The sequence below is a fragment of the Acomys russatus genome, chromosome 4 (genome assembly GCF_903995435.1).
Source record: "Acomys russatus chromosome 4, mAcoRus1.1, whole genome shotgun sequence".
Taxonomy (NCBI): Eukaryota; Metazoa; Chordata; class Mammalia; order Rodentia; family Muridae; genus Acomys; species Acomys russatus.
In genome coordinates, this window is record NC_067140.1 from 23,976,581 (window position 1) to 23,998,655 (window position 22,075).

Below are 22,075 nucleotides of genomic sequence, written 5' to 3' on the forward strand. Positions count from 1 at the left end.
GTTCTGCTCGTTTGGCCCTAGTCTCTGCAGAGTCACCCAACTTATTATTTCATCTTATTTTTTATTTCTGTTCTTTAAAAACTATTTTTGGTATCTGTGTTCCCGTGTGGGCAGGTGGGGGGCCATCATGCACATGTGTGTACATGTGTGTGGAGGTTAGAGGTTAAGCTCAGGTGTCTTCTACCTAAGCTTAAAATACCTAAGCTTACCATGCCTTCTGAAATGGGATTACTCACTAGCTTAGAATTTGGCAGCTGGATGAAGCTCACTGGCCAGTGAGCCCCAGGGACCCTGTTGGTCTGTCTCTCTGGTGGTAGGATTGCAAGTGTGCATCCCCACGCCCATCTTTCTTCAGGTGGGTTCTTTGATCTAACGTGAACCTTTAGGCTTGCATGCTGGGTGTTTAGTTGGCTGAGATCCCTCCCCAGTCTCCAGCTTGAGTCTTTTCGTGGCTGAGTGAGACTCTATGGTACAGGCATACGCAGTTGGCTTAAGCACCTGCTGAAGGTCTGTTGGGCTGCTGCTGGCTAGGGTGATGTGGAACGAAGTTGTGTACAGTGCAGACTTTGGTGAGGGCGGGCTTTCGCTTCACATTGCAAGCTGCATGCTTGTAGCCACGTGGTTTTCTAGAGAGTGCACAGGGTTGTCTGCCAAGGAAACACCTTCATGGACCTGTCTCTTATGCTTTTCACTCATTTTCTATCTGCACTAATATTGGATGTTTTTTTCACTGTTAAGTTTCCATGGCTCTTCATAAAGTCTAGATATTTGTCCTTTGGCAGCTGCGTTGATTGCAGGGACCTTTACAGAGCCAAGAGCTTTCATTTTGATGAGGACCAGCCTTGTCTCAGGATTCCCTCTGTGTGACCCCCCTGCCTTAGATCCTTTTTCCTCCGACTCTTCATAGTTTCGAGTTTTGTACTGGAGCTTACTTTACACTTTGAGTTCATTTTTTACTCAGGCTGGGATTTCCCTTTTTGCTCTTGTGGACTTGAGTAGACACCGACCCGCGTCACCCCCAAAGGGTTGATTCCTCAGGACCGCAAGAGGCAATGCTAGGTTTTCTCTATTAAACTGTCCCGAGCTTTTGGTTAAAAATCCCTTTTCGTTCTGTGCCGGGAGGCAGGGCTGGTGCCTTTCTGTGATTGGGAAGCCAGCCTGGTGTACACCCTGAGACCACGTCTCGGTTGAGCACTTTTATGCAGGTCTGCTTCTACTTTTTGTTATGATGACATGCCTGACTGGTATGTCTATTGTCTGGACAACACAGCCTTGGTTACCATGGCTCTATAATGAGTTTTCAAACCATGTGAATCAGGTGTTTTTCTCTTTTGCTGTCCCTTTAGATTTTCAGAAATTCTTACTAAGATTTTAATAATACTTGATCTACACCTTACAAATTAGGGTGATAATTGGCATTTTTGCTAGGTTGAATCTTTTAACCCAGGGACTCAATATGTCTTTTTATTATTTACATTTTCTTTGAACTATTTTGTCAGTGTTCGGTAGGAATGCAATCTGTGAGCTGTTGGCATGTTTCGTTACAGTTTTATATAAGCAGTTTGGAGTATAAATGACATTGTAATTTGAATCTTGGTGGAATTCACAAACTGCATAAAATATAATTAATGTTTATGTATTGATCTTGTATATGTGGAAGTGCTTATCTGAAACTTTTAAAGGCCTTTAAAAAGTCTTTAAGAACTTATACATAGATAGTCATGCTACCTGCCAATAGGGACACTTATTTCTTCCTTTGCTGTCTGTGTGTGTTTCCATTGCCTGTATTTTGTATCTTTTTATTTATTTTTTTTATTTTTTTGTTTTAGTGCACTGAGGCTTGAGAAATCCGTTGAGTCAGAACAGTGGACAACTTCCCCTCCCTCAGTATTTCATCTTACTGGCTAACTTTCTCCTTGCAGTGTTGTAAATGGTACACGTCACACTGAGAAGATGGCTAACATTCAATTTGCAGTGTTGTGAATGGTACGTGTCACACCAAAAGAGCACTTTCTTCCGTGGTGGGTACTGGGGTGCCTAGAGCATCTTCTGAGCTGGTTGAGGTAGCCATGCAGTATCCTTCTCTACTCTGCAAATATAGTGGAGCACACTTGGTCATGGTACATAGTTCTTTTTATGTATTAGTATTCAATTCATAGTACATTGCAAAGGGTTTGTGTCTAGCCTCACGAGGGGCGTTGGTCTATGCTTGAGTTTCTTCATATTGTAGGTGTTGGGATGATATCTGGGTTCATAACATAGTCTCTCCTTCCCAATTTCTGTCTAAAGCTGGTATTAATTTCTCTGTGACGTTAATTCTCTACACCAGCACCTGGAGACTTCTTACTCGTGAGTTTTGAAATCACAAATTCAATTTGATAATAGTTAGAGTGCTGTTCATGTTATTGATTTCAGATGAAGTGGATTGTGGCAGTTTATGCTTTTTGGAGAACTGGTCTATTTCATGCACGTTATTGAGTGTGTGTGGGTTGAACGATTCCCTTGTGAGCCTTTCGAAGGCTGTGAGGTCTGTAGTGATAGCCCCTGGTTCATTTCTGATATTGATAGTTTGTGTCTTGTCTGATTTTTCCTTTGTCTGTATCTGAAGGCATTCTAAATCAATTTTATTAAACTTGTCTAAGCACAAGTTTCTGTTTCATTGATTTTCCTCTGTTATTTTTGTCTCAATTTTATTGATTTCTTCCCCAACCTTTATTATCTTATTCCTTCTGCTTGCTTAGGATTATTATACTTTTTTTTTTCTAGATTGCAGAAGGAGCTTAGAGTTTTCACCTAAAACTTTCTTTTCTAGTGCAGACATTTCATGCTACAAATTTCTCTCTCAGAGCTCTCTTAGGTGTGCTCCACACATTCTGAGCTGTTGTCCTTTTGCTTTTATTCAGCAATGTACTTTTGATTGCCTCTGAGACTTCTTCTTTGACACTTAGGTTATTTTCAAGTGTGTTGTTTATTTCCAAGCATTTGAGGTTTCTCCTGTTTCTTTCCTCTTATTGATTTCTGGCTTGATTCCAGTAGGGTTTAAGAACACACTTGGTCTTTTTCAATTCTCTAAATCTTTTTAGGCTACTTTATGACTTTGGACCCAGTCTCTCTTTGTGCAGCTGTATGGATCTATTCAAGGTCCAGTGGCCACGTCTTAGTAACACAGGAAACATTTAATGTAACCAGTTCATCAAGAGCCACTATAAGACACAAGAGTGTTCCCAATGGAGGACAAACAAGACCAATGAGGTGGTAGGATGCAACCCCTGGGTAGTAGAGCTGTTGGCCTGTTTAGCCTAGCTGCAGCTTGTATGGAGTGGTAGGTAACGTTCCAGACTGTGGGGTGGAGACAGCCCACTTACAGCTGGAGACATAGGTGTGTGCAGAGGGTCTGGGTATCAGGACACGGGTCTTGAGAGCTCTCAGGTCACAAGTGAGAGCAGGGCTCTTCTCCACAGACGTGCATGGGGAGAATGCACAGAATGGCAGATGTCTGTGAACATGTGGCCCTCAGGAGGCTGCTGGGGCTGAGGTGAACTCTGTGGTCTGTGGTGTGGGGTGCTGTGGGCAGGCTGTTCTCAGGGGAGGCTGCCATGGTGCTGAGGACGTGTGATTTGAGGCCTGTGGCTGGCATGGTTCCATGCCCACACCGCTGACTGCCTACTGCAAGTTGGAATGTTTAGAAACTTCTTTCCCTTGAAGTATCCCTCCAACATCCTCTGTGGTAAAACGTAGCCCTGTGCACAGCGTAAGGGAGAATGCTGGGTAGAATTGCACTGTTTCCCATACAGGGCACATTGAAGGGTGTGTAGGGTATTGACCATTTGTAATTGACACAGTTATAACAGACTCAGCTGTGTGTTCCCGTCTACGTGTTGAGCTTCCTTACAACTGCACAGCTGTCTGCTTTTGACTCACAAGAAGCATCCTTACTACTGAAGAGGCTTTTACCTGTCTCCAGGGTGAGAAAGTGGGAGTGATGTGTGCTGCACAGGCTGTGGGCATCGCTCTTCTAATTTGGTGAGGGTCTCACCAAATATTTTCTTCGCTGAAGACCAAGTCATAAAGCTAAGCACCAGAATCTCACGTACAAAACTAGAGGCCAAGACGTACATAATAGAGACAAAGATATCCACGCACAGTGTTCACAGAAAACCATACAAAGCCGTCCCAGTGGCTTACCAATTGCATAATTGCTTATCACCTACAGTTCACTGACTTGATTTCCTTCTTCAGCAGCAGTCCCAAAATTTCCTCTGTTCTCCTTTAGCTGTTTACCTCTTGGAGATCCTGGTAATCCCTGAAGAGTCTGAGGAATCCCTCTTCCGATGCCACAGGCATCCTTTGTGAGGCTTAGGGCAAGAAGCCTGTGTGTTTTGTAGCCCTAGAGGGCCTCTCTCCAGGGCAGTCGAGAGTCCATAGATCTGTGATTCTGTTCTGAGAAGGCAGGTGGGTGAAAGCCATGGGTTCCTACCAGTGGAATGGAGTCAGTTTCTTGTTCTTGAGCTAGGGATGTAATTGTACTGAGGTACTGGAATCCTAGCAGGCTGACAATTCTTCTGCTGCTAGACACACCATGGCTTGGCAATTGCTGTTACAGAGGTCTCCATGTGCCAGAGAGCTCGCCCTGTTGGTGTGCCCTTGTTACTTGTGGCTGACACACCCATCTTGCCTACCACACAGGCTCTCCCTCCACTGTTCTGGGGTCATCTCCACCTTGTGTTGATGGTGCCAGTCTTCATGAAGGCATCGCCCACTGTTCATTCTCCCCGTCCACAGAGCTTTGTGGGAACGTGGGCGCTCCCCTCAACTTCTCAGCACTCCATCAGGCGCAGTTACAAGTCCTCATGAGAAATGCAGTTGAAGTAGGCCTTTGGGTTCCCTTGTCCTTGTCATGTGAGAGAAGTCCTGGTGCTTGAACCTCATTAGCCGGAGGCCACCGTCACATCCAGACCATTGCTTCCCAGCCTAGAACACAGTTAACGCTGTATCTTGCTATGTTGTTTAAAAACAAAACAAAACACATTAAACCAGAGAATCTCTGGGAAAGATACCTGTGTCCCTGAACTCTTGGGATCTCTGCTCTTGGTCCCTGTCTTTCCTAGTGGAAACCCTCAGACCCATTGCATATGGTGCTTGGTGTCTGTGGTGTGTTACCAGCTTAGGCTCCCTGGTTGTGCTGCCTCATTCTTCCTGGGGCTACACTGAGTGCCTCGCCCTGGCCACATTGCTCATGAGTGTCGGCACAACAGGCGACAGTCATAGTGGGCTCCACAGAGGCTCTGCCATCTCATCTCTTTCAAAGTATCTGCCCCAGGTGAGGGTCTCATACGGATCCCCGTCTGAAGGTAACCTTCTAAGACATTGGGGGAGACACTGGAAGGTTCAGAGCAGCTGAGTCAATACGGTTCTTTCTCATGATTCTGAGATATCCTTATTCTGAGCTTTGGGGTCCCCATTGACCCCACCCTACCTTCCATTCTCACACAGAAAGCTTGCAGGCCCTGCATGCATCAACTTGCACCAGTAAATTCTGTGTTTGATTTTTCAGTATGTCAGCCCCACAGCCCAAGAAAGAAGAGATTCTTCAGGGACTGTCAGGGAAGCTACCTGACTTTCAGATCATGGCTTGAGGTAGGAGTTAGTGGAGCTTGAGACTGTCATTTTCTCTGTGTAAGCACTCAAGGACACTTAGGAAAATCCACTTCACACCAGTCTTCACACTCACTACTGCTGCTGTGCGCAAAGCTGAGCCACTCTAGCTCCCGGGCCACCTGTTGTAGTCGGCACTTTATCTCAATTGACCCCAATTGACAGCTTGATTAATTGTGATGCCCTGGCATGCCAGGGGTCACAAGACTCAAATTTCTTCCTGGAATCTCTGTCCTGAAGGGATCTCTCCTTGAGACCACATATCCAAGACCAAGTGTGTAGCCATCTGTATCCAATCAGGACATAAGCACCACCCCGGAAGCCATGTTGGGAAGTATAACACAGTAACATCATGAAAATCAAAGAGTAGCCATGCCAAAGAGCTCTAGGTAGTACTGCCTCCTGAGTGCAGGGACTAAAGGCCTGCCCCATCACTGCCCAGAGGAAGCCTTTTCATGGGTCTTCCTGGCCAAGCAGGAAGATGTGTGGTATGGATTGTCACTGATCTGAGGCTGAGGACAGGTGCATCTTACTTGTAGCCTGTAGTTTGAGAGGTCTCAGAGGAGATTCCTACAGGACGGTCTGCCCTTTGAAGCCATAAGCACTGCATCTGTGGGTTCAAACAACTGTGGATAGAATGTATTTGAAGGACCTGGGGAGATAACTTTGTCGAAAGAAGAATGATAGCCCGGTGGGCACAGTGCCTCCTAGCCACCCATGAAGATTTGACTTTGGATCCCCAGAATCTATGTAAAAAACCTGACACAGCCATACCTGCCTATAATCCCAGGACTGGGAGGCAGAGACAGGCAGATCTCTGGAGTTCACAGCTGGACAGCCTAGAAAATTGATGAGCTTCAGGTTCAGTGAGAGAACTGGCTTCAAAAAATAAGGTGGGGAATTACTAAGGAAGATACCCAACGTTGACCTATGGATGCTGTGTTTGCTCATATACGTGTTCACATACACTAGACACACAGGAAGCAAGTAAGAGCTGAATCAGAAAATTCTTCCTCCTTCCTATCAGTCTCAAATGAGACAGCACGGTTTACATAGTGGCTACTTCATGCTGGCTATTGTAGGTCATCTAGCTATGACCTAAAAGTAACAAGGGATGTGCGTGGCTTCTAAGCAAAGTGACTCTAGTCTATAGGAGGGACTTGAGCATCCCTATACTTGGGTACCCTTGGACCAATCCCTGTGCGCATTGGGGAATGGCTTGGTCTGCCTGTGTGCAACTTGCCATAGTGGGTGGGTGTCACTGTTGGAGTAAAGTGTATAAACCTCTATTTATTTTTAACCTTTTTGTGTGTGTGCTTGGTGCAGTGTATATGTGCATGCACGTGTGTGTGTGTGTGTGTATATGCACATGCGTGTGTTATCATGCAGATGTGAGGGCCTGAGATGGACATCAGGTGTCTTTCCTTGGTTGCTCTCTGCCTTATTTTTGAGATAAAGTCTCTCAATGGACCAGTCTCATCAATTTGGCTAGATTGTCTGGCCGACAAGCTTCAGAGATTTACTTGTCTCCAGCACTCACTACCCAAAATTTGGGTTACAGGAACACACTGCCGTGATCAGTTTTTTATGTGGTCTTGGGGAACAAACTCAGGTCTTCATGTTTACACAGCATACACTAGGTACACTGAGCCAGCTCCCCAGCCTGCCCCTCTCTCTATGTCACCACATTTAAATCACTTTCTGCACATTTGCCTAGAACTATGTCAAATGATATTACAATATTAGTCCTAACCATCAAGCATAATTTAAAGGGTCAAAGGTTAGTGTAAGTTACCTATACTTTACTCTTCCTTCATTCTTTGTTCCTTTCTTTAATTCTACTCATTCATTTCTACTCCTTTTGAAGAGCTTCTAGCCCACTAGTTCTAAATCTTACTAGTGCTGCAACCCTTTAATACAGTTTCTCATGTGGCAGTGGCTCCCAATCATAGAATTATTTTGTTACTTCTTCTTAACTATAATTTTGCTACTGTTATGAATCTTAATGAAAATATCTGATATACGACCCCTTTGGGGGGTGCCTTGACCCACAAATTGAGAACCACTCCTCTAACTTGTTCCCTTATTTGAAACCATCTTGTTTCTTTTTGGTCCAGAAGAGTCATGAATACGGAGGTTAGAGTTGGTTGTGATTTTTCTTTCTTTCATCCCATGAAAAATGTCTCACACTTCCTGTTGGCCTCTGGAGTCTGAGAAGCTGCTGGGCTGTTATTTCCCCCGTGATGCTTCACCTTCACCGTGCTCAGATCTCTCTGTCTTTAGAGGCAGAAATTTGATGCTGGTGTGATTTGGTGAGGAATTCTTGGGGTTAGGGTTGGGATTGAGGTTAGGGTGGGGACTGAGGTTGAGGTTAGGGCTAGGATTGGGTTGGGGTTGGGGTTAGGGTTAGGGTTAGGATTGGCTACTAGTTAGTTATTTTTAGTGTTAGTTTTTAGGATAGGGCACAGGTTAGGCTCAGGGTTAGATCTGGGTTATTGTTTGTATTTAATATTGAGTTAGTGGTCACTTCACTTTGTATAATATAAGTTTTGTGCTCTTTGCCATGTTGGAGTTTCCATTATTCTCTCTTGAACATTTTTTTTTTTTTGTCTTGTTTTTCGAGAAAAGGTCTTGTGCCATTGTAGGGATGAATGATGCAGTTAAAATCCTCCTGCCTCAATCTCTTAAATGCTAGGACAATTGGAATTCATTATTAGCCTACTTCTCTCAGCTGTTTGTAAATGAATCTTCCTTTGTTTGATGTTTGTGTGCACGCACACACACTGATGCGTGTGAACACAGATGGTGACATGCTATGGTGTGCCTGTGGAGGACAGAGGACAACCCGTGTGTCACTCATTGCGGGTTGTTTTTTTTTTTTTTTTTTTTTTTTTTTTTTTTTTACCTTGTTGCAATAGCATCTGTTTTGTTCTTTTCTGCCTTGACCAGACAAGCCGGCCCTCAACCTTCCTGCAGTTATCCTGTCCCCACCTCCCATCTTGCCATGAGAGTGCTAAGGTCACGGATGTGTCCCCACACCCAGCTTTACACAGGTTCCTTTACACAGGTGGCTTCACAATTAGGTCCTGACATTTGCGTGGCAGGCGCTTTTACCCACCCCGCCATCGCCCCAGCCATCCATCAGCATTGTAAGTCCTACCTTCCTTTTCCTGTTTTTCCAGATTCTGATGTCACAAATGTCAGATCCTTTTTAGTCTCCTGGGTCCCCAACACTCTTGTCTCTATTTCCTTACGTGTTTCTTTATGTTGTCCAGAGCGGTTAGCTTTGATTATCTTGCTTTCAGATCTCTAGTTCCCTGTGTGGCTGTTGGTCCCTTCCTTTTCCTGGTGAGCCACGTATAGAGTATGGAAACTTTTGGTTATGGTATTTTTTTTTTCTTCTAAAATGGCTGATTTAAAAAAAAAATCGTTGATTTCTTTTTTAGTCTTCCCATTCTCCACGCGCTCAAGATTTCTCTGCAAGTGTTCACTGAGGCACTCTACCATGGTTGGCATTCCGTTGGCCAGACAACTGACATGTCTCATCTTCGGCATTGGCTACTCTGGATCTCTGTCCCCATTCGCTGTGAGGTCTTCCTGGGCCTTGACACGGCTCGTGCTTTGTTGAGCATTTGGGGGATTCCTCTGTGAGAGTCTGGATACACCGAGCCCTCTGTCGTAGCTGCTGTGACTCACTTTCCACCCTTGGCCTGATTAGATAGTGAAGCTCGTGGGCTATTAGGAGAGAGGCCTTGGTCACATCTGTGAGGGGATTTCTAGAGAGAACCAGGTCAGGGTAGAAGAATGGCTTGGGTATGGGTCTCACTGTCTCTGGGTGGAGATACAGGGGTCTCAGCCATGTGATCCCAGGGTCGTCACTTCCCCCATGATGGACAGTGCTGTTTAACAGCCAGCTGGAGCAAGGCTTCCTCCTGTAGATTGCTTTTGGCCTGGAGTTCGGTCACAGCAGTAAGAACGGTATGACAAGGCCTGTCTTCCTTTGACCTGCAAGGGAAGGCTGAGCTGCAGGCTCTATGCTCAGCCCTGTGGAGCTCAGTGGCTGCTTTCGGAGGGCAGCTCCTCTACCTCCTGTTGTAATACCTTCATCCACACCGCCTGTCTGAGACCCACGTGACCTCCTCTGACTCTGCAAACACACTTCAGCATGGAGTTACACTTGACAATGAAAAGGAGTGAGCTACTGAAGCACACTACCACGTGGGCAGGTCTCAGCAGCATCCTCTCAAACAGCAGTGGCTGGGTGGAACAAGCCACTCTGTCCACACTTCCAGTACAAGACAGTCTAGAAAAGGCAAGCATTGAGCCTGGAAACAGATCTTTGGTCCCCAGGAGCTGGGGTGGGAGGAAGGGATTCACCACAGCATGGTTGAGGGAGCCTTTGGGGGGGGGGGGTGTTCTTTGTTTCATTATGTTGGAGGTTACAAAACCTCCTCAAAACGCACAGAATTGTATTCCAGAAAAGGCACGCTTCATTGTATGTGCATGGTGCTTAAAATTTAAAGAGCAGCCTTCTGTGGGGTTGGGGGAAATCTGAGGGGCTGGCTGGCTGGTTGTCTCTCTCAGTCTGCAGTCGAAGGATGCTGGTTTCAGCTTGTCAAATGTAAACCTTCAGCTCCCACGATCTGCTTCTGTGTAACAAAGTAACTTAGAGGAGAAAGGATTTATTTTGGCTCTGTGCTTGAGGGGTTTGGTAAGGCAAGGCAGCAGGAGAGAGCAAGCTGCTTGCTCACAGCCTGGGTACCTCAGAAAGCAGAGATAAACAAATGCTAATGCCCCTTCCTCTCCCTCTCCCTCCCGCCTCCTCCTCCCTCTCCCTCTCCCCCTCTCCCCTTTTTGTTCAGTCTTGAGATGGTGTGCTCCCTGCATTTGGGGTGTATGTTCCTGCCTCAGTTAGTCCCCTGGAAATGCCCTCAGAGGTGCACCCAGAGACATCTCTCCTAGATGATTCCAAGTCTAGCCAGACAGTCAACGGAGGTCAACTACCCCAGCCATACTTCCCAGCCACCCATGCCCCTAAGAGCTCTCCAAGGCAGGAGTGCCAGAATAACTGTAAATGCACCTCCAACTCGCTTGAAACATAAGACTTGACTTGACTTGATTGGCCAGTTTTCTAGTTTGTAGATGACAACATGGCCCAGACAGCCATTTTTTTCTTAATCTAATCAAGGTGACCTTGGAAATTAGCCGCCATTGAGGGCAGGGTGGGAGGTGGGGTGGGGATGGGGCCGTGGGTGCGTGTCAACTCTTCTGGAACTCTGACTCACACAGGCTCTGGGGACTTTTTCCCTATCTCCCTTTGAACTCAGCAGGCTATCTGTTTGCTGGTTTCCTGGCAAATTATTGTAATTATATAAAACAATAACCATCCCCAGTACAGCAGTCTGAATTACATTATCTCCCATCCCAGCAACTCTGTTTATAACCTAAGGCAACTGGGAACAGCAGCATTTTATCGGACATGTTCTAGACTGCAGGAAGTATGGACAGCCTCCAGCTGCCCTGAGGGTCTGTGAGGCAGTGTTCACTGAGGAAGGAGAGCTGCCCAGGCTGGTCTTCCAGAGAACAGAAACGCTTCAGAGGTGCCTTCTCTCTCTGCTTGCCACACAGGACAGCCACCCAAAGCCCAAGGCCAGTCCTCTCCCCTGTCATCGAACAGAGCACAGTCTTCACTATCTCTCAGTTCAGGCCATTTTGTACATGGAATCTTCTTTCTTTCTTCCTTCCTTCCTTCCTTCCTTCCTTTCTTTCTTTCTTTCTTTCTTTTTCCTCCTCTTCCTTTTCCTCCTCCTTAGTTTTCAAAGGCCCAGAGAAATAAAAGACTAGCTCAGAAGGAATCACAAAATATTGCCAAGCACCTACAAACCCAGCTCCTTTGCCTTGGAGGGCCAAGCCCTAGGACCAAGAACGCAGCACACTGGAGCAATACTTGCCTAGAATGTGTGAAGGCCTGAACTCCCCGGGACTTGGTATATGTATATGTCTCAGACCTGTGAGGCATGCTCCTGGCTCACAGCCTTTGCGCTGCCGTCTGTGTTTGGCGTAGGGTCTTCTGTTTGTCTCTCCTGCCAGGTCCCTGTGTGTGCTCCTTTGCCAGGGTCTCCACCAGGTTTGTTTCAACCTTCGCAGGGAGACTCGGCCCACCCATCCCATTTAAAACCTCTGCCTTCAAGGCCCTCCTTCCCTCTCACACTTCCACCATACCCTCATCATTCGTTTCCCATTATATATTTCCCAATACAGTACATAATTATTTTTTAAAACAATCTCCTGCTGCTTAACTAAAACAAAGTCCCACAACGCAACTTCTTTTTTTTACTTTTTAAAATTATTTTATTTTTGTACATATAAATTTATATTATTACACATATATACAATAGATTACCAATGGCAAGAAGAACCGTGACACAATCAGGAATTAAATAAATGTTACATCCTTAGTGTTTTGGCTATTTGTATTTGACAACCTTGAAGAAGACATCTTTCCTAGCTTGGTGCATCTAAGTTTCTGAATGTAAATGAATCTCCATCACATTATCAACATAGAATACCTGTCTAGACCTAAAAACATCTTACCTCCTAAACAATTAAGCTTCATTGTAAAACTAAGCTACCTGGTCTTCAACTCCCTCTAAGACTTGAGAAGGAGTTAACTTGCTTATCTGAGTATGCCAGGAGTGCAGGTTAGTAGCTTTCCAAATGAAAAGATGACAGAGACAGTTTTCTACCTGAATAGTCACCCAAAATTCTCTATAACATTGGAGCATCTTCTTCAGCCTTCTGGCCCAATATATCTGACAGACATATTTGTGAGGCAGGAACTATTGAGGACTTGCTTACCCTGTCTTGGCAGAGTTTGGCCATAAGCAAGTCAATGGGCAATTTCTTTTATTATTTAGTGATGCCCAGTAGTGCTACCGGGGCCAATTCATGGACTGGCAAGTCCCTCATCCTTGGAGTACTGAGTATCCTAGCAAAATTGTGACCCACAACCGTCGATGCACAAGGCAGTGCTTTGCTCTAAGTAGCCATTCAGCAAACATCAGAATAGAATGGATGGATTTTTTTTTTTTTTTAAATAGGTGAAGGCTAAATTGGAATAGTCACCTGGTTTTTGTGAGTTACAGGTCTGGTAAACGTCTTTCTGAGTGTCATTTCATGGGCATTGAAAGGCACGAGTTTTCTCTACACCTGCATGAGAAAGCTGGGCATGGTGACATGCGTTAGTAACAGCAGTGCTGTGGGAGGCAGAGACAAGCAGATTCCTGAGGCTTGTGGGTCAGATGAGTGAGTTCAAGAGAGACCATGACTTGATGAAATGAAGTGAACAGTGCTTGAGGAACTATATCCAAGGTTGACTTTTGGCCCTCACGTGTGTGTTCTTACACCTGGATGCACACATGCACACCACCACCACCACCACTGTCACCACCCAAAATAAAAACGGATCTAAGGGATTGAGCCGGATGGAGATTAGAAGCCAAAGAAGAGAACCTGCCTGATTTCAGTGCGTTGCAGTGGAGTGTCCACGGGCCTTTAGGGAGGCAGATGGGGATGCTCGGGCTGCCACACTGGGTTCCCACAGGCTGAAGAAACTCTGGTCAGGCTCATGCTGTGCAAAGACCTTGGAGAGCTGAAGACGTGGCAAGCACATTGCCGTCCCCAAGGGTCCAGGGCCTCTCAGACCTGACGATGTCTCTAACATCCATCAGTCCATGACCCATCTCATAATGCATCCTGGGCGTTCAGGGAGCTCAGAGATGAGAACTGTGTGACTCCATTCATACCAGGAGCACCAGCCTCAAGGAGATCATGGCAAAACTTAACATCTGGTGGGGGGGTGGGGCAGGGAGCAATGTGTGAATGGCTTTCAGATGACCACTCCCATTTGGAGTGGTGGGTAGGCACTTTGGGAACTCCCTAAGGCTCTAGAAATGTCCTGAGGCACGCAAGGCAGTCAGGGACTGTGCCGGTTGTCTCTTTGCTGCACGAAAATGTCTGACAAAAGAAACTCCAAATCCCCTGTATTTGAGAGGCTACACATCTGTCACAGCAGGAGAGGCACGGGCAGCAGGACATGAGGCAGTTGGTCACACTGCATCCACACTCAGGAAGCTGAGAGAGGTGAGGGCAGCCGCTCAGGTGATTTTCTTCTTTTTATGTAGCCTGGCACCCCAGCCCTTGAGAATAGCGCTGCTCACACTTCAGGCTGGGTCTTCCCACCTCAGTAGACCCAATCTAGATAAGCCCCACAGAGGTGTATCTCCAGTGGCAAGCAATCTGCACAGGGAAAAACTGGGCTTTGAACTTAGGTTTTTGTTGTTGCTGCTGCTGCTGTTGTTTTCTCAACTAAGCCCAACCCCCAGGCCCTGCCTAAGGCAAAGCCAGCTGGGCATCAGGCTTTCTCCTCAGACCTCTGCACCCTGGTGCCCACCTCTGCAGGAGCTGGGTCATTTGTGTATGAAAACTAGGGCACTGAGTGAGTTGCCTGTGCATGGACTCCCCCGCTCACACACGCTTTCTGCACATTGTGTCTTTGTAAACTCTTTCTTGGCCTGCCCGGTTATCTTAATTTGCTTAAGCAAAACATAATTTCATCTCCAAACAGAATTAATTTAGGTGAAGCTGTAGTCTGACTAACAAGCGATTGAGCCTGACAGGTCCTGGGCATCCTTGGAAATGGGTTCTTGTGTTCAGGGCATGGCATGCAGAACCAGGAAGTCCCGCCTCTGTGGAGACCCTTCTAGGTCCTTCTTGACCATGACAAAAGTTACAGAGGCCCCCTTTCTGTGGGAAAATTCACACATACATATAATTTAAGTTGCAAATTCACTGTGGGCCCTGGAGGGCCACACACACATACACACACACACACACACACACACACACACACACACACACACAAAGAGGGAAGGGAGGAGAGGTGTGTACTCATGAGCGATTTGTACAGAGTGGGCTTGGCTAAGGACTGTGGATGCGCAGGGGGCAGCAGAGCTGTGGCGGAAGGGAGTTGTCATCTCAGAGCCATGATTAGGATGGGAGGGGACCTCCAGGAAGAAGTGTGGCCTCTAACAGGGGCCAGAAGGGATCAGAGCCAGGGCCCAGCTTTCTCCTTTTTACCTGCAGGGCCTCCCACAGAGCAAATCCGGGTGCTGCTGGAGTGACTGGGGAAGCCCTTGCTACTGTCCCGGGTGGGGGTGGGGTGGGGTCGGGATGGAGGGCTTAGGGGGCGTGTTCAATGAAGGGAGGAACTAAGGGTGTCCCAGGTTAGGGTTAAATTACAGAAGGTGTTATAAGAGCTCACGACTACATCCTGTGGTCCCTGAGACAAGCGCTTGAAACAGTCTAGAAGCTGTGTGTTTATGTCGGTGGCCCCTCCACTGATGAAGTCCAGCATTGTGGGGCACCTGCACGTTGTTTGTAGTGAGGATGGCCAACCGTTCTCATTCCCATGTGACCCCCTCAAACATTGCTTGGATTGAAAAAAATGTTAGGTGCTACACACTTTTAGAGCAGTTTTAGGCCAATTAAAAAGTGACTGGAGGGGCTTGGGAAATGGCTTTGTCTGTGAAGTACTTATTTCAAAAGCCAGAGGGCTTGATTTTGACTCCTTACATACGAAACTGGATGTGGAGGTTCATGTTGGAGAGTCTTGTAATGCTGGTAGAGGAAGGTATGCGGGTGGGAGGCAGGAACAGGCAGGCCCCTGATGTTTCACGGTAGGCTGGCCTGACTGAATATGTGAGCTCCCAAGGTCAGAGAGAGATTCTGCCTCAAAAACTAAAGTGAACAGTGATTGAGAAACACACTGACCTCTACCTTCTGTTTGTACACCTACACAGACACACATACATATGCACACGTACACACACATGCATATGTACATGTACACACACCTACACACATGCATGTGTACATGTACACACACCTACACACATGCATGTGTACATGTACACACACCTACACACATGCGTGTGTACATGTACACACACATACGTACATATACACACACCTACACATACACAGGTGCATATGTACATGCACACCTACGCGGGCACATGTGCACATGTCCATTACGTGTGCTCGCACACACATGTAGAGAGATGTGGGTTTTGTGACTCCTGTTTGTGACCCACATCACAGAACTCCCTACTTCTCTAGGAGTCTGCTCTTCCTCTGGCATACTCCATGGGTTTGGGTGTGTCTGTGCATGTGGAAGCCAGAGGTTTGGTGTCAGGTAAGAGCCTTGGCTGCTGTCCACCTTATATTTTGAGGCAGGTTCTCTCACCAAGCCTAAATATCAGCAATTTGGTGACGGCCTGTATGTCTGTGTGAGGGTCTTAGATCTTGGAGTTACAGACAGTTGTGAGCTGCCATGTGGGGTGCTGGGAATTGAACCCTTGTTCTCTGGAAAAGCAGTCAGTGTTCTTAACCACTAAGCCATCTCTCCAGCTCCCCACACCTCATTTTAAAGTGGCTTCTGGGAATCCAAACTCAGGCTCTCATGCTTGCAACAGCAAATGCTTTTCCGCTGAATTACCTGCCCGTGCTCTGAGTTTTGACAATGGTGTACTGCCTGGTACCCCTGGACAGCATCACACAAGATGGCTTCACCATTGCAAGTGCCCTTTGGGCTGTCAGTTCACCCCTCCCTCCCCTTCTGTGCCACTCACAGGTCTTACTGTCCCTCAGTTGTGTTTGTTCTAGAATGTCCTCAGTTGGAGTCACACAGGAAGCAGCCTGTTAAGAGTAGCTTCTTTCACTTAGCAATGTACATTGAAGGTTCCTGTGTCTCTTTGTGGCTTGATGGCTCATTTCTTTTTATTGTTGGACAATACTCAATTGTCTGGCTGTGCCAATGTTTGTTTATTCTTTTGCACACTGAAGGACATCTTAGGCGCTTCTCTGTTTTCACAGTGTTGAATAAGCCGGCGTTCATCATCTGGGGGCAAGTTTTTATGTGAACATTAAGTTTCCAGCCCACTATAGAACAAAGAGTTTTTCATTTTGAAAGTCACGGTGCATAATGTATAGCCTAGAAGGGCCACATTATGTCCACGCTTAAACACCCCATTCCGTCTTAAAAATGAGGAATTATCCAACCAAAAAGGGGGTTTATGCATGAATGGAAGGATATCAAAGCCAAGAGTGGGGTACCCAAACAGGTGCCAGTAGCACAGATAGACTGAAGTTAGGTAATGCTATCATGGAAGCCACTATCTCTGCACCCGGTTCCTTCTGGGCACACTTAGCCACTCACTGGGTTTCCTTACTGTCCCTTCTTCCATCTGTGAACTTTGCAAACCCACCTGGTGTTTTATATTTTCTTTCTGCCCTGGCCGTTGAGGGGCTGTTTTTGTTATCGAAAGCTTTGGAAAATCACCATTGCTATCTTTTCCCTACATGTCTTCTCATGGATCACCGGTCTTCCATAAAGCTGCATCTTTGTACTGGAAAATGTGACCCTCAGTGGGCAGAGGCACATAACTGGCAGGGCAGAGGTGCGAGCCCTGCTTTTTGGGGAGGCCAGCAGCAGAGTGCACATTTGACATTGGGTCTAAGTGACTGGGAAATCCGGATTCCTTCCTTCCTTCCTATCCCATCCTCCTAATTTCCCTATCAGTCCAACCGGGATGGCACAACTCACCTTTCCTTGTTAAGATCAGCTCTGTCCTGTGGAGTTTGCCCTGGGCTAGACTGATGGTCCCAAGAGAAGGGTCTCATTTGTTTGGTCCCAGTAGGGAAGCAGCTATGAGAGCCAGACTGTAAGGGTGGCAGTGGGTCTGCTCAGTTTCCAAGGGCTGATGAGCCTCCTACTCAAGACAGTTATTTGTGCCTGGGATTATTGTTAGTCCTGGTAATGGGCCGGTCCTTGGCCTTTGGCTCCCTAGCTACCTGCTGAGACTCCTCCCCCTTCAGCAGCATCTTCCCTCCCCTTCCCCCCCCCCCCCGCTCTGCAGGGGTACAGCACTGTAGGAGGACATAGGTCCAGAACTCTGTGGGTTGTCTTCACCTCCCATCAGTACACTTGCTCCACTGGTGCAGCTCTTTGCAGACTGCCTAGCATGGGGTCCCACTTACCTTCTCCCCCTTACTCCCCATGAGGCAGGCTGGGGTGGGAAGCACTCCTCCCTTCCTTCTGGCTCTCCTCCCATCCACTTCCTCCTGCCCCCCCCCCCCCAACCAGCCCACTGGGACTATCAGTGCTAGTAGCTCAGGCTTTGCTTAATGCACTTCCTTCCTTAGGATTAGGGTTCAGAACTCAGATGTCTGGACTCTTTCTTGGGGACTTGAACAGAAGCCTCACCCATCAAGTTTCAGACATCATTTTATTTTATTTTTAAATTTTTTTATTAATTTATTCTTGTTACATTTCAATGTTTATCCCATCCCTTGCATCCTCCCATTCTTCCCTCCCTCCCATTTTCCCATTATTCCCCTCCCCTATGACTGTTCCTAAGGGGGATTTCCTCCCCCTGTATATGCTCATAGGGTATCAAGTCTCTTCTCGGTAACCTGCTGTCCTTTCTCTGAGTGCCACCAGGTCTCCTCCTCCAGGGGACATGGTCAAATGTGAGGCACCAGAGTACGTGAGAAAGTCATATCCCACTCTCCACTCAGCTGTGGAGACTGTTCTGACCATTGGCTAGATCTGGTTCTCAGGTGCCAGGAGACTGTCTCCCAGGGCAGTCAGTCCCAGATTTGCACATGCTCCTTGTGGAGGTCCCCTTGGTTACCCATGGTGGGACCTATGGGGTGACGGACACTCAATGGCCTCTTCTATTACAACCTTCCCATTCCTTCTGAGTGTTTCAGAAACTCACCTTTCCTTGGGACCCACACTAGAGACACACCCAAGCAATGGAAGGAGGTTGCTGTGCAAATGGGATGGAGGAAGAGGCAGGGGTGGGAAGAACCACTGGATAATAACTCAGACTATTATGGTATGTTACTGAAAATGCAAATGAATCAAACTCTTCTCCGTGGTAGGTGCAGACAGCACTCTGTTTTCACATAAATTATTTCATCTACCAGTCCTGGTGGTGCACATCTGTAAATCTCAGTAACCAGGGAGCTGAGACGGGAGGATGGCGAATTCCAGGCCAGCCTGGACTACGCAGCAAAACCTTAACTCAACAAGACAAAGAAAAAGAAGAAAGGAAGCCAGGATGAAAAGGAGTTAAACTGGCAATGGTGGCACATGCCTGTAATCCCAGCAATCCCACAGTCAGACGGAAGACTGTTTCTCAAACAAAACAAAACTTGATGAAACCAATGAGTTTATGGGGTGACAGTAACGTAGGGACAAAGGTAGCCAGGTCACCTAAGAGTCCACTCTAGCATGGGCCGTGTGTGGGGAAAGCTGCCCACCTGGAGCCCTTGTGCAATTTGCAGGCAGCTCCCCCAAAGAGCCTCCTCCCCCAGCACTGTCACTGTGTGTACAACTTTACCGTGGGCCCTTATGACTACCCAGCCCTGCCTCTGAGGAGAAACGATTCCTTTCCTGCAGGAGAGAGTATTTGAATTCAGAGGAAATAGCTGCATAGGGTTACTCTTACCAAGACTTGTTGTTATTTTCAGTTTATTATACTTAGTGCACCATGTTAGCGAATGGGAAATTATTCCAGTGGCCTTTTTTTTTTTTTTTTTTTTTTAAGCTTATATTGAGACAGGGGCTTCCTAGGTAGTTTAGACAAGTCTCAATCTCAGGATCCTCTCCTTTCAGCCTCTCCGGTGTCTTTGCTTATTTAATTGCATTTATTTATTTATTTGCTTGTGTATGTGTGAGCATGTGTGTGAGCATGTGTGTGTGTGTGTGTGTGTGTGAGACGTGGTGCATGTATGGAGGTCAGAGGATTAGTTGAGGGAATCAACTCTCTTCCACAAGTGGACCCCAGGGATGAAATTCAGGTCCCTTGCTGTGGAGGCAAGTGTCCTTGCCTGCTGATCACCTGTGTACATGCATGTAAAGGCCAGAGGTCAACACTGGGTGTCTTCCCTACCCTCTCACCTCTTTATTGATTTTCATGATCTTGCGATTTTTTTATTTTTGATTTACTTTTACTATGTGAGTGCATGTATGGTGGGCAGTACTGTGCATGTGCCACAGGGTGCAGAAGACAACAGGGTGGAGTCAGTTCTTTTATTCCACCGCTATGTGGGTTCTGGGCTTCAGACTTTAGGTTATAGGCTTGGGCAGCAGGTGCCTTGCCTTCTGAACAGTACTCCTGGGCCCTCGGCCTTAGTGCAGCAAAGCTGCTCACTGACCCCGGAGCTCACAGGCACAGCACTGCACCTGGCATTCACGTGGGGCCTGAGGGTCCAGTTGCAGGCCCTCAGTCTATGTCTCATGGTACACTTCTCCCATCGTACGGCTTTCTTGATAGCGTTCTTAATACACAAATATTTCAATGAGTCAAAATTTTCTACTTTTTTTTTTTTTTTTGCTGGCTGTGCCTCTGGCACATCTCTTGGAGTCGCTGCCAAATCCAATTATTTAGGTTTAACTCTGTGTTCTCTAAGAGTCTTAGAGCTTTCAGTATTTCATTGATGACTCTGATCTATTTTGAATTGTTCTTCTGCATGTGGCATGAAGAAAAGGCTAACTTTAGTCTTCTGTACATATATATCTAGTTGTAAGGCCTGAAGTTATAAGATGTAACAGGTAAAGGGGCTTGCTGTGAAAGTCTGGCGTCATGAGTTCAATCCCTGGGACTCACATAAAAGCAGAAAGGCAACTGATTCTACAAAGTTGCCCTCTGACCTCTCTGTGCCCACACACATCGTGCACATGTGCACATACATTGATAATAGTTTTTTTTTAAAGTTATGTGGTTGCAATATCTTTTCTTTCAACGTAATTATTTCATAGCATATCTATATATCTTCCTTTTTGTTTTCAGTGTTTTTAAAACAGGGCCTTGCTGTCTAGCTCAGGCTGGCCTGGAATTCACGGTCCTGCTTCAGGCTCCCAGTGCTGGGGTTACAGGCAGGCACCACTGCATCTAGCACAGTGTGATCTTAAGTAAGGCTTTGTTTAACAACTGGCTTGCAAGCTTCCTGGGACATTGAACATCAGCTTTCCTGTCAGCAAGTCAGTGCCTGCTCACACCTGCAATCCCAGCATGGTGCTGCCTTGAGCATGCGCAACCCACTGGAGACCAGAGTTTGGTTTTTCCTTGAGGAACTGTTGGTGGGGATTAGGGGGTGGGGAGTTGGGGGAGAGTTGGGGCGCAATGTTCACAGAAGCTCAGGTGGGAGACGGTGTCTACCTAACTTGTCCCTCCAGCATCCGACTTTCCCTTAGTGACCTGAGGAACAGAATGTGATCTGGTTCTAGTTTATCTACTTTTCCCCTGCTAAGTGACCGCTGACTGACTTAATCTCAGTTGTATGTGCAGAGCTTTGAGGAGAGACCTAAGCTTTGTCCTGAGGTTGAATAAACACTCGTTGTAGCATCATGAGATCAAATATAGGGTTCCCGCTTACATTTGAACTTGACAAGATCATATTAGCATAAATATGACCCTTTGGGCTCTTGGGGACAAGCTTATATTTATGAGAATTTCTCAAGCAATATTTGGGCCATAATTCCATACATTGAAAGTATGATGCAAAGCCGGGCGTGGTGGTGCACGCCTTTAATCCTAGCACTTGGGAGGCAGAGGCAGGCGGATTACTGTGAGTTTGAGGCCAGCCTGGTCTACAAAACGAGTCCAGGACAGCCAAGGCTAACACAGAGAGACCCTGTCTCAGAAAAAAAAAAAAAAAAAAAGAAAGAAAGTATGATGCATCCAGGCGTGGCCACACACAGCTTTAATCCCAGCACTCAGGGAGGCAGAGGCAGGTGAATCTCTGTGAGTTTGAGGACAGCCTGGTCTACATTGTGAGTCCAGTATAGCCATGGCTACACAGAGAAACCCTGTCTCAGAAAAAAAAAAAAAAAAAAAGTCTGATACGTAATTTTTCTGAAATTCAAGTTTGTCTCACAGCCTTGCATTTCAGTTTCCCAATCTTGGAGTCCCTCCACCAAGCTGAGTTCTGGTTTTTACTGAAGTCCTCCTGGTCTAAGGCTCAGAACCTCAAAGTGAGAAGGGTGTGGCTCTGGACACTTACATCTAGATATGACATCGTAGGTAAGCAAGAGATTTAGACTTGTTAGCCACTGTGGACCTCAGCCATCCCAACAGGGTGCTCACCTGTGTGCATGTGTGTGCGTGTGTGTGTGTGTGTCTGTGTGTGTGTGTGTGTGTGTGTGTGTGACTGTGCGATTATGAATGGGGTGTGTGTGTGTGTGTGTGTGTGTGTGTGTGTGTGTGTGTGTGTGAGACACTGGGTATTCAACTGAGTGCCTTGTTGCTTGCCAGGCAAGTGATCTATCACCGAAATACAACTCTTTTTC

At 46.7% G+C, this 22,075-nt stretch overlaps 1 protein-coding gene across 1 annotated transcript in view; it reads left to right on the forward strand.

The window, feature by feature from the left end:
- Znf831 (zinc finger protein 831) overlaps positions 1-22,075 on the forward strand; it is a 132,185-nt gene that overhangs the window by 46,135 nt on the left and 63,975 nt on the right. The window lies entirely within an intron of this gene.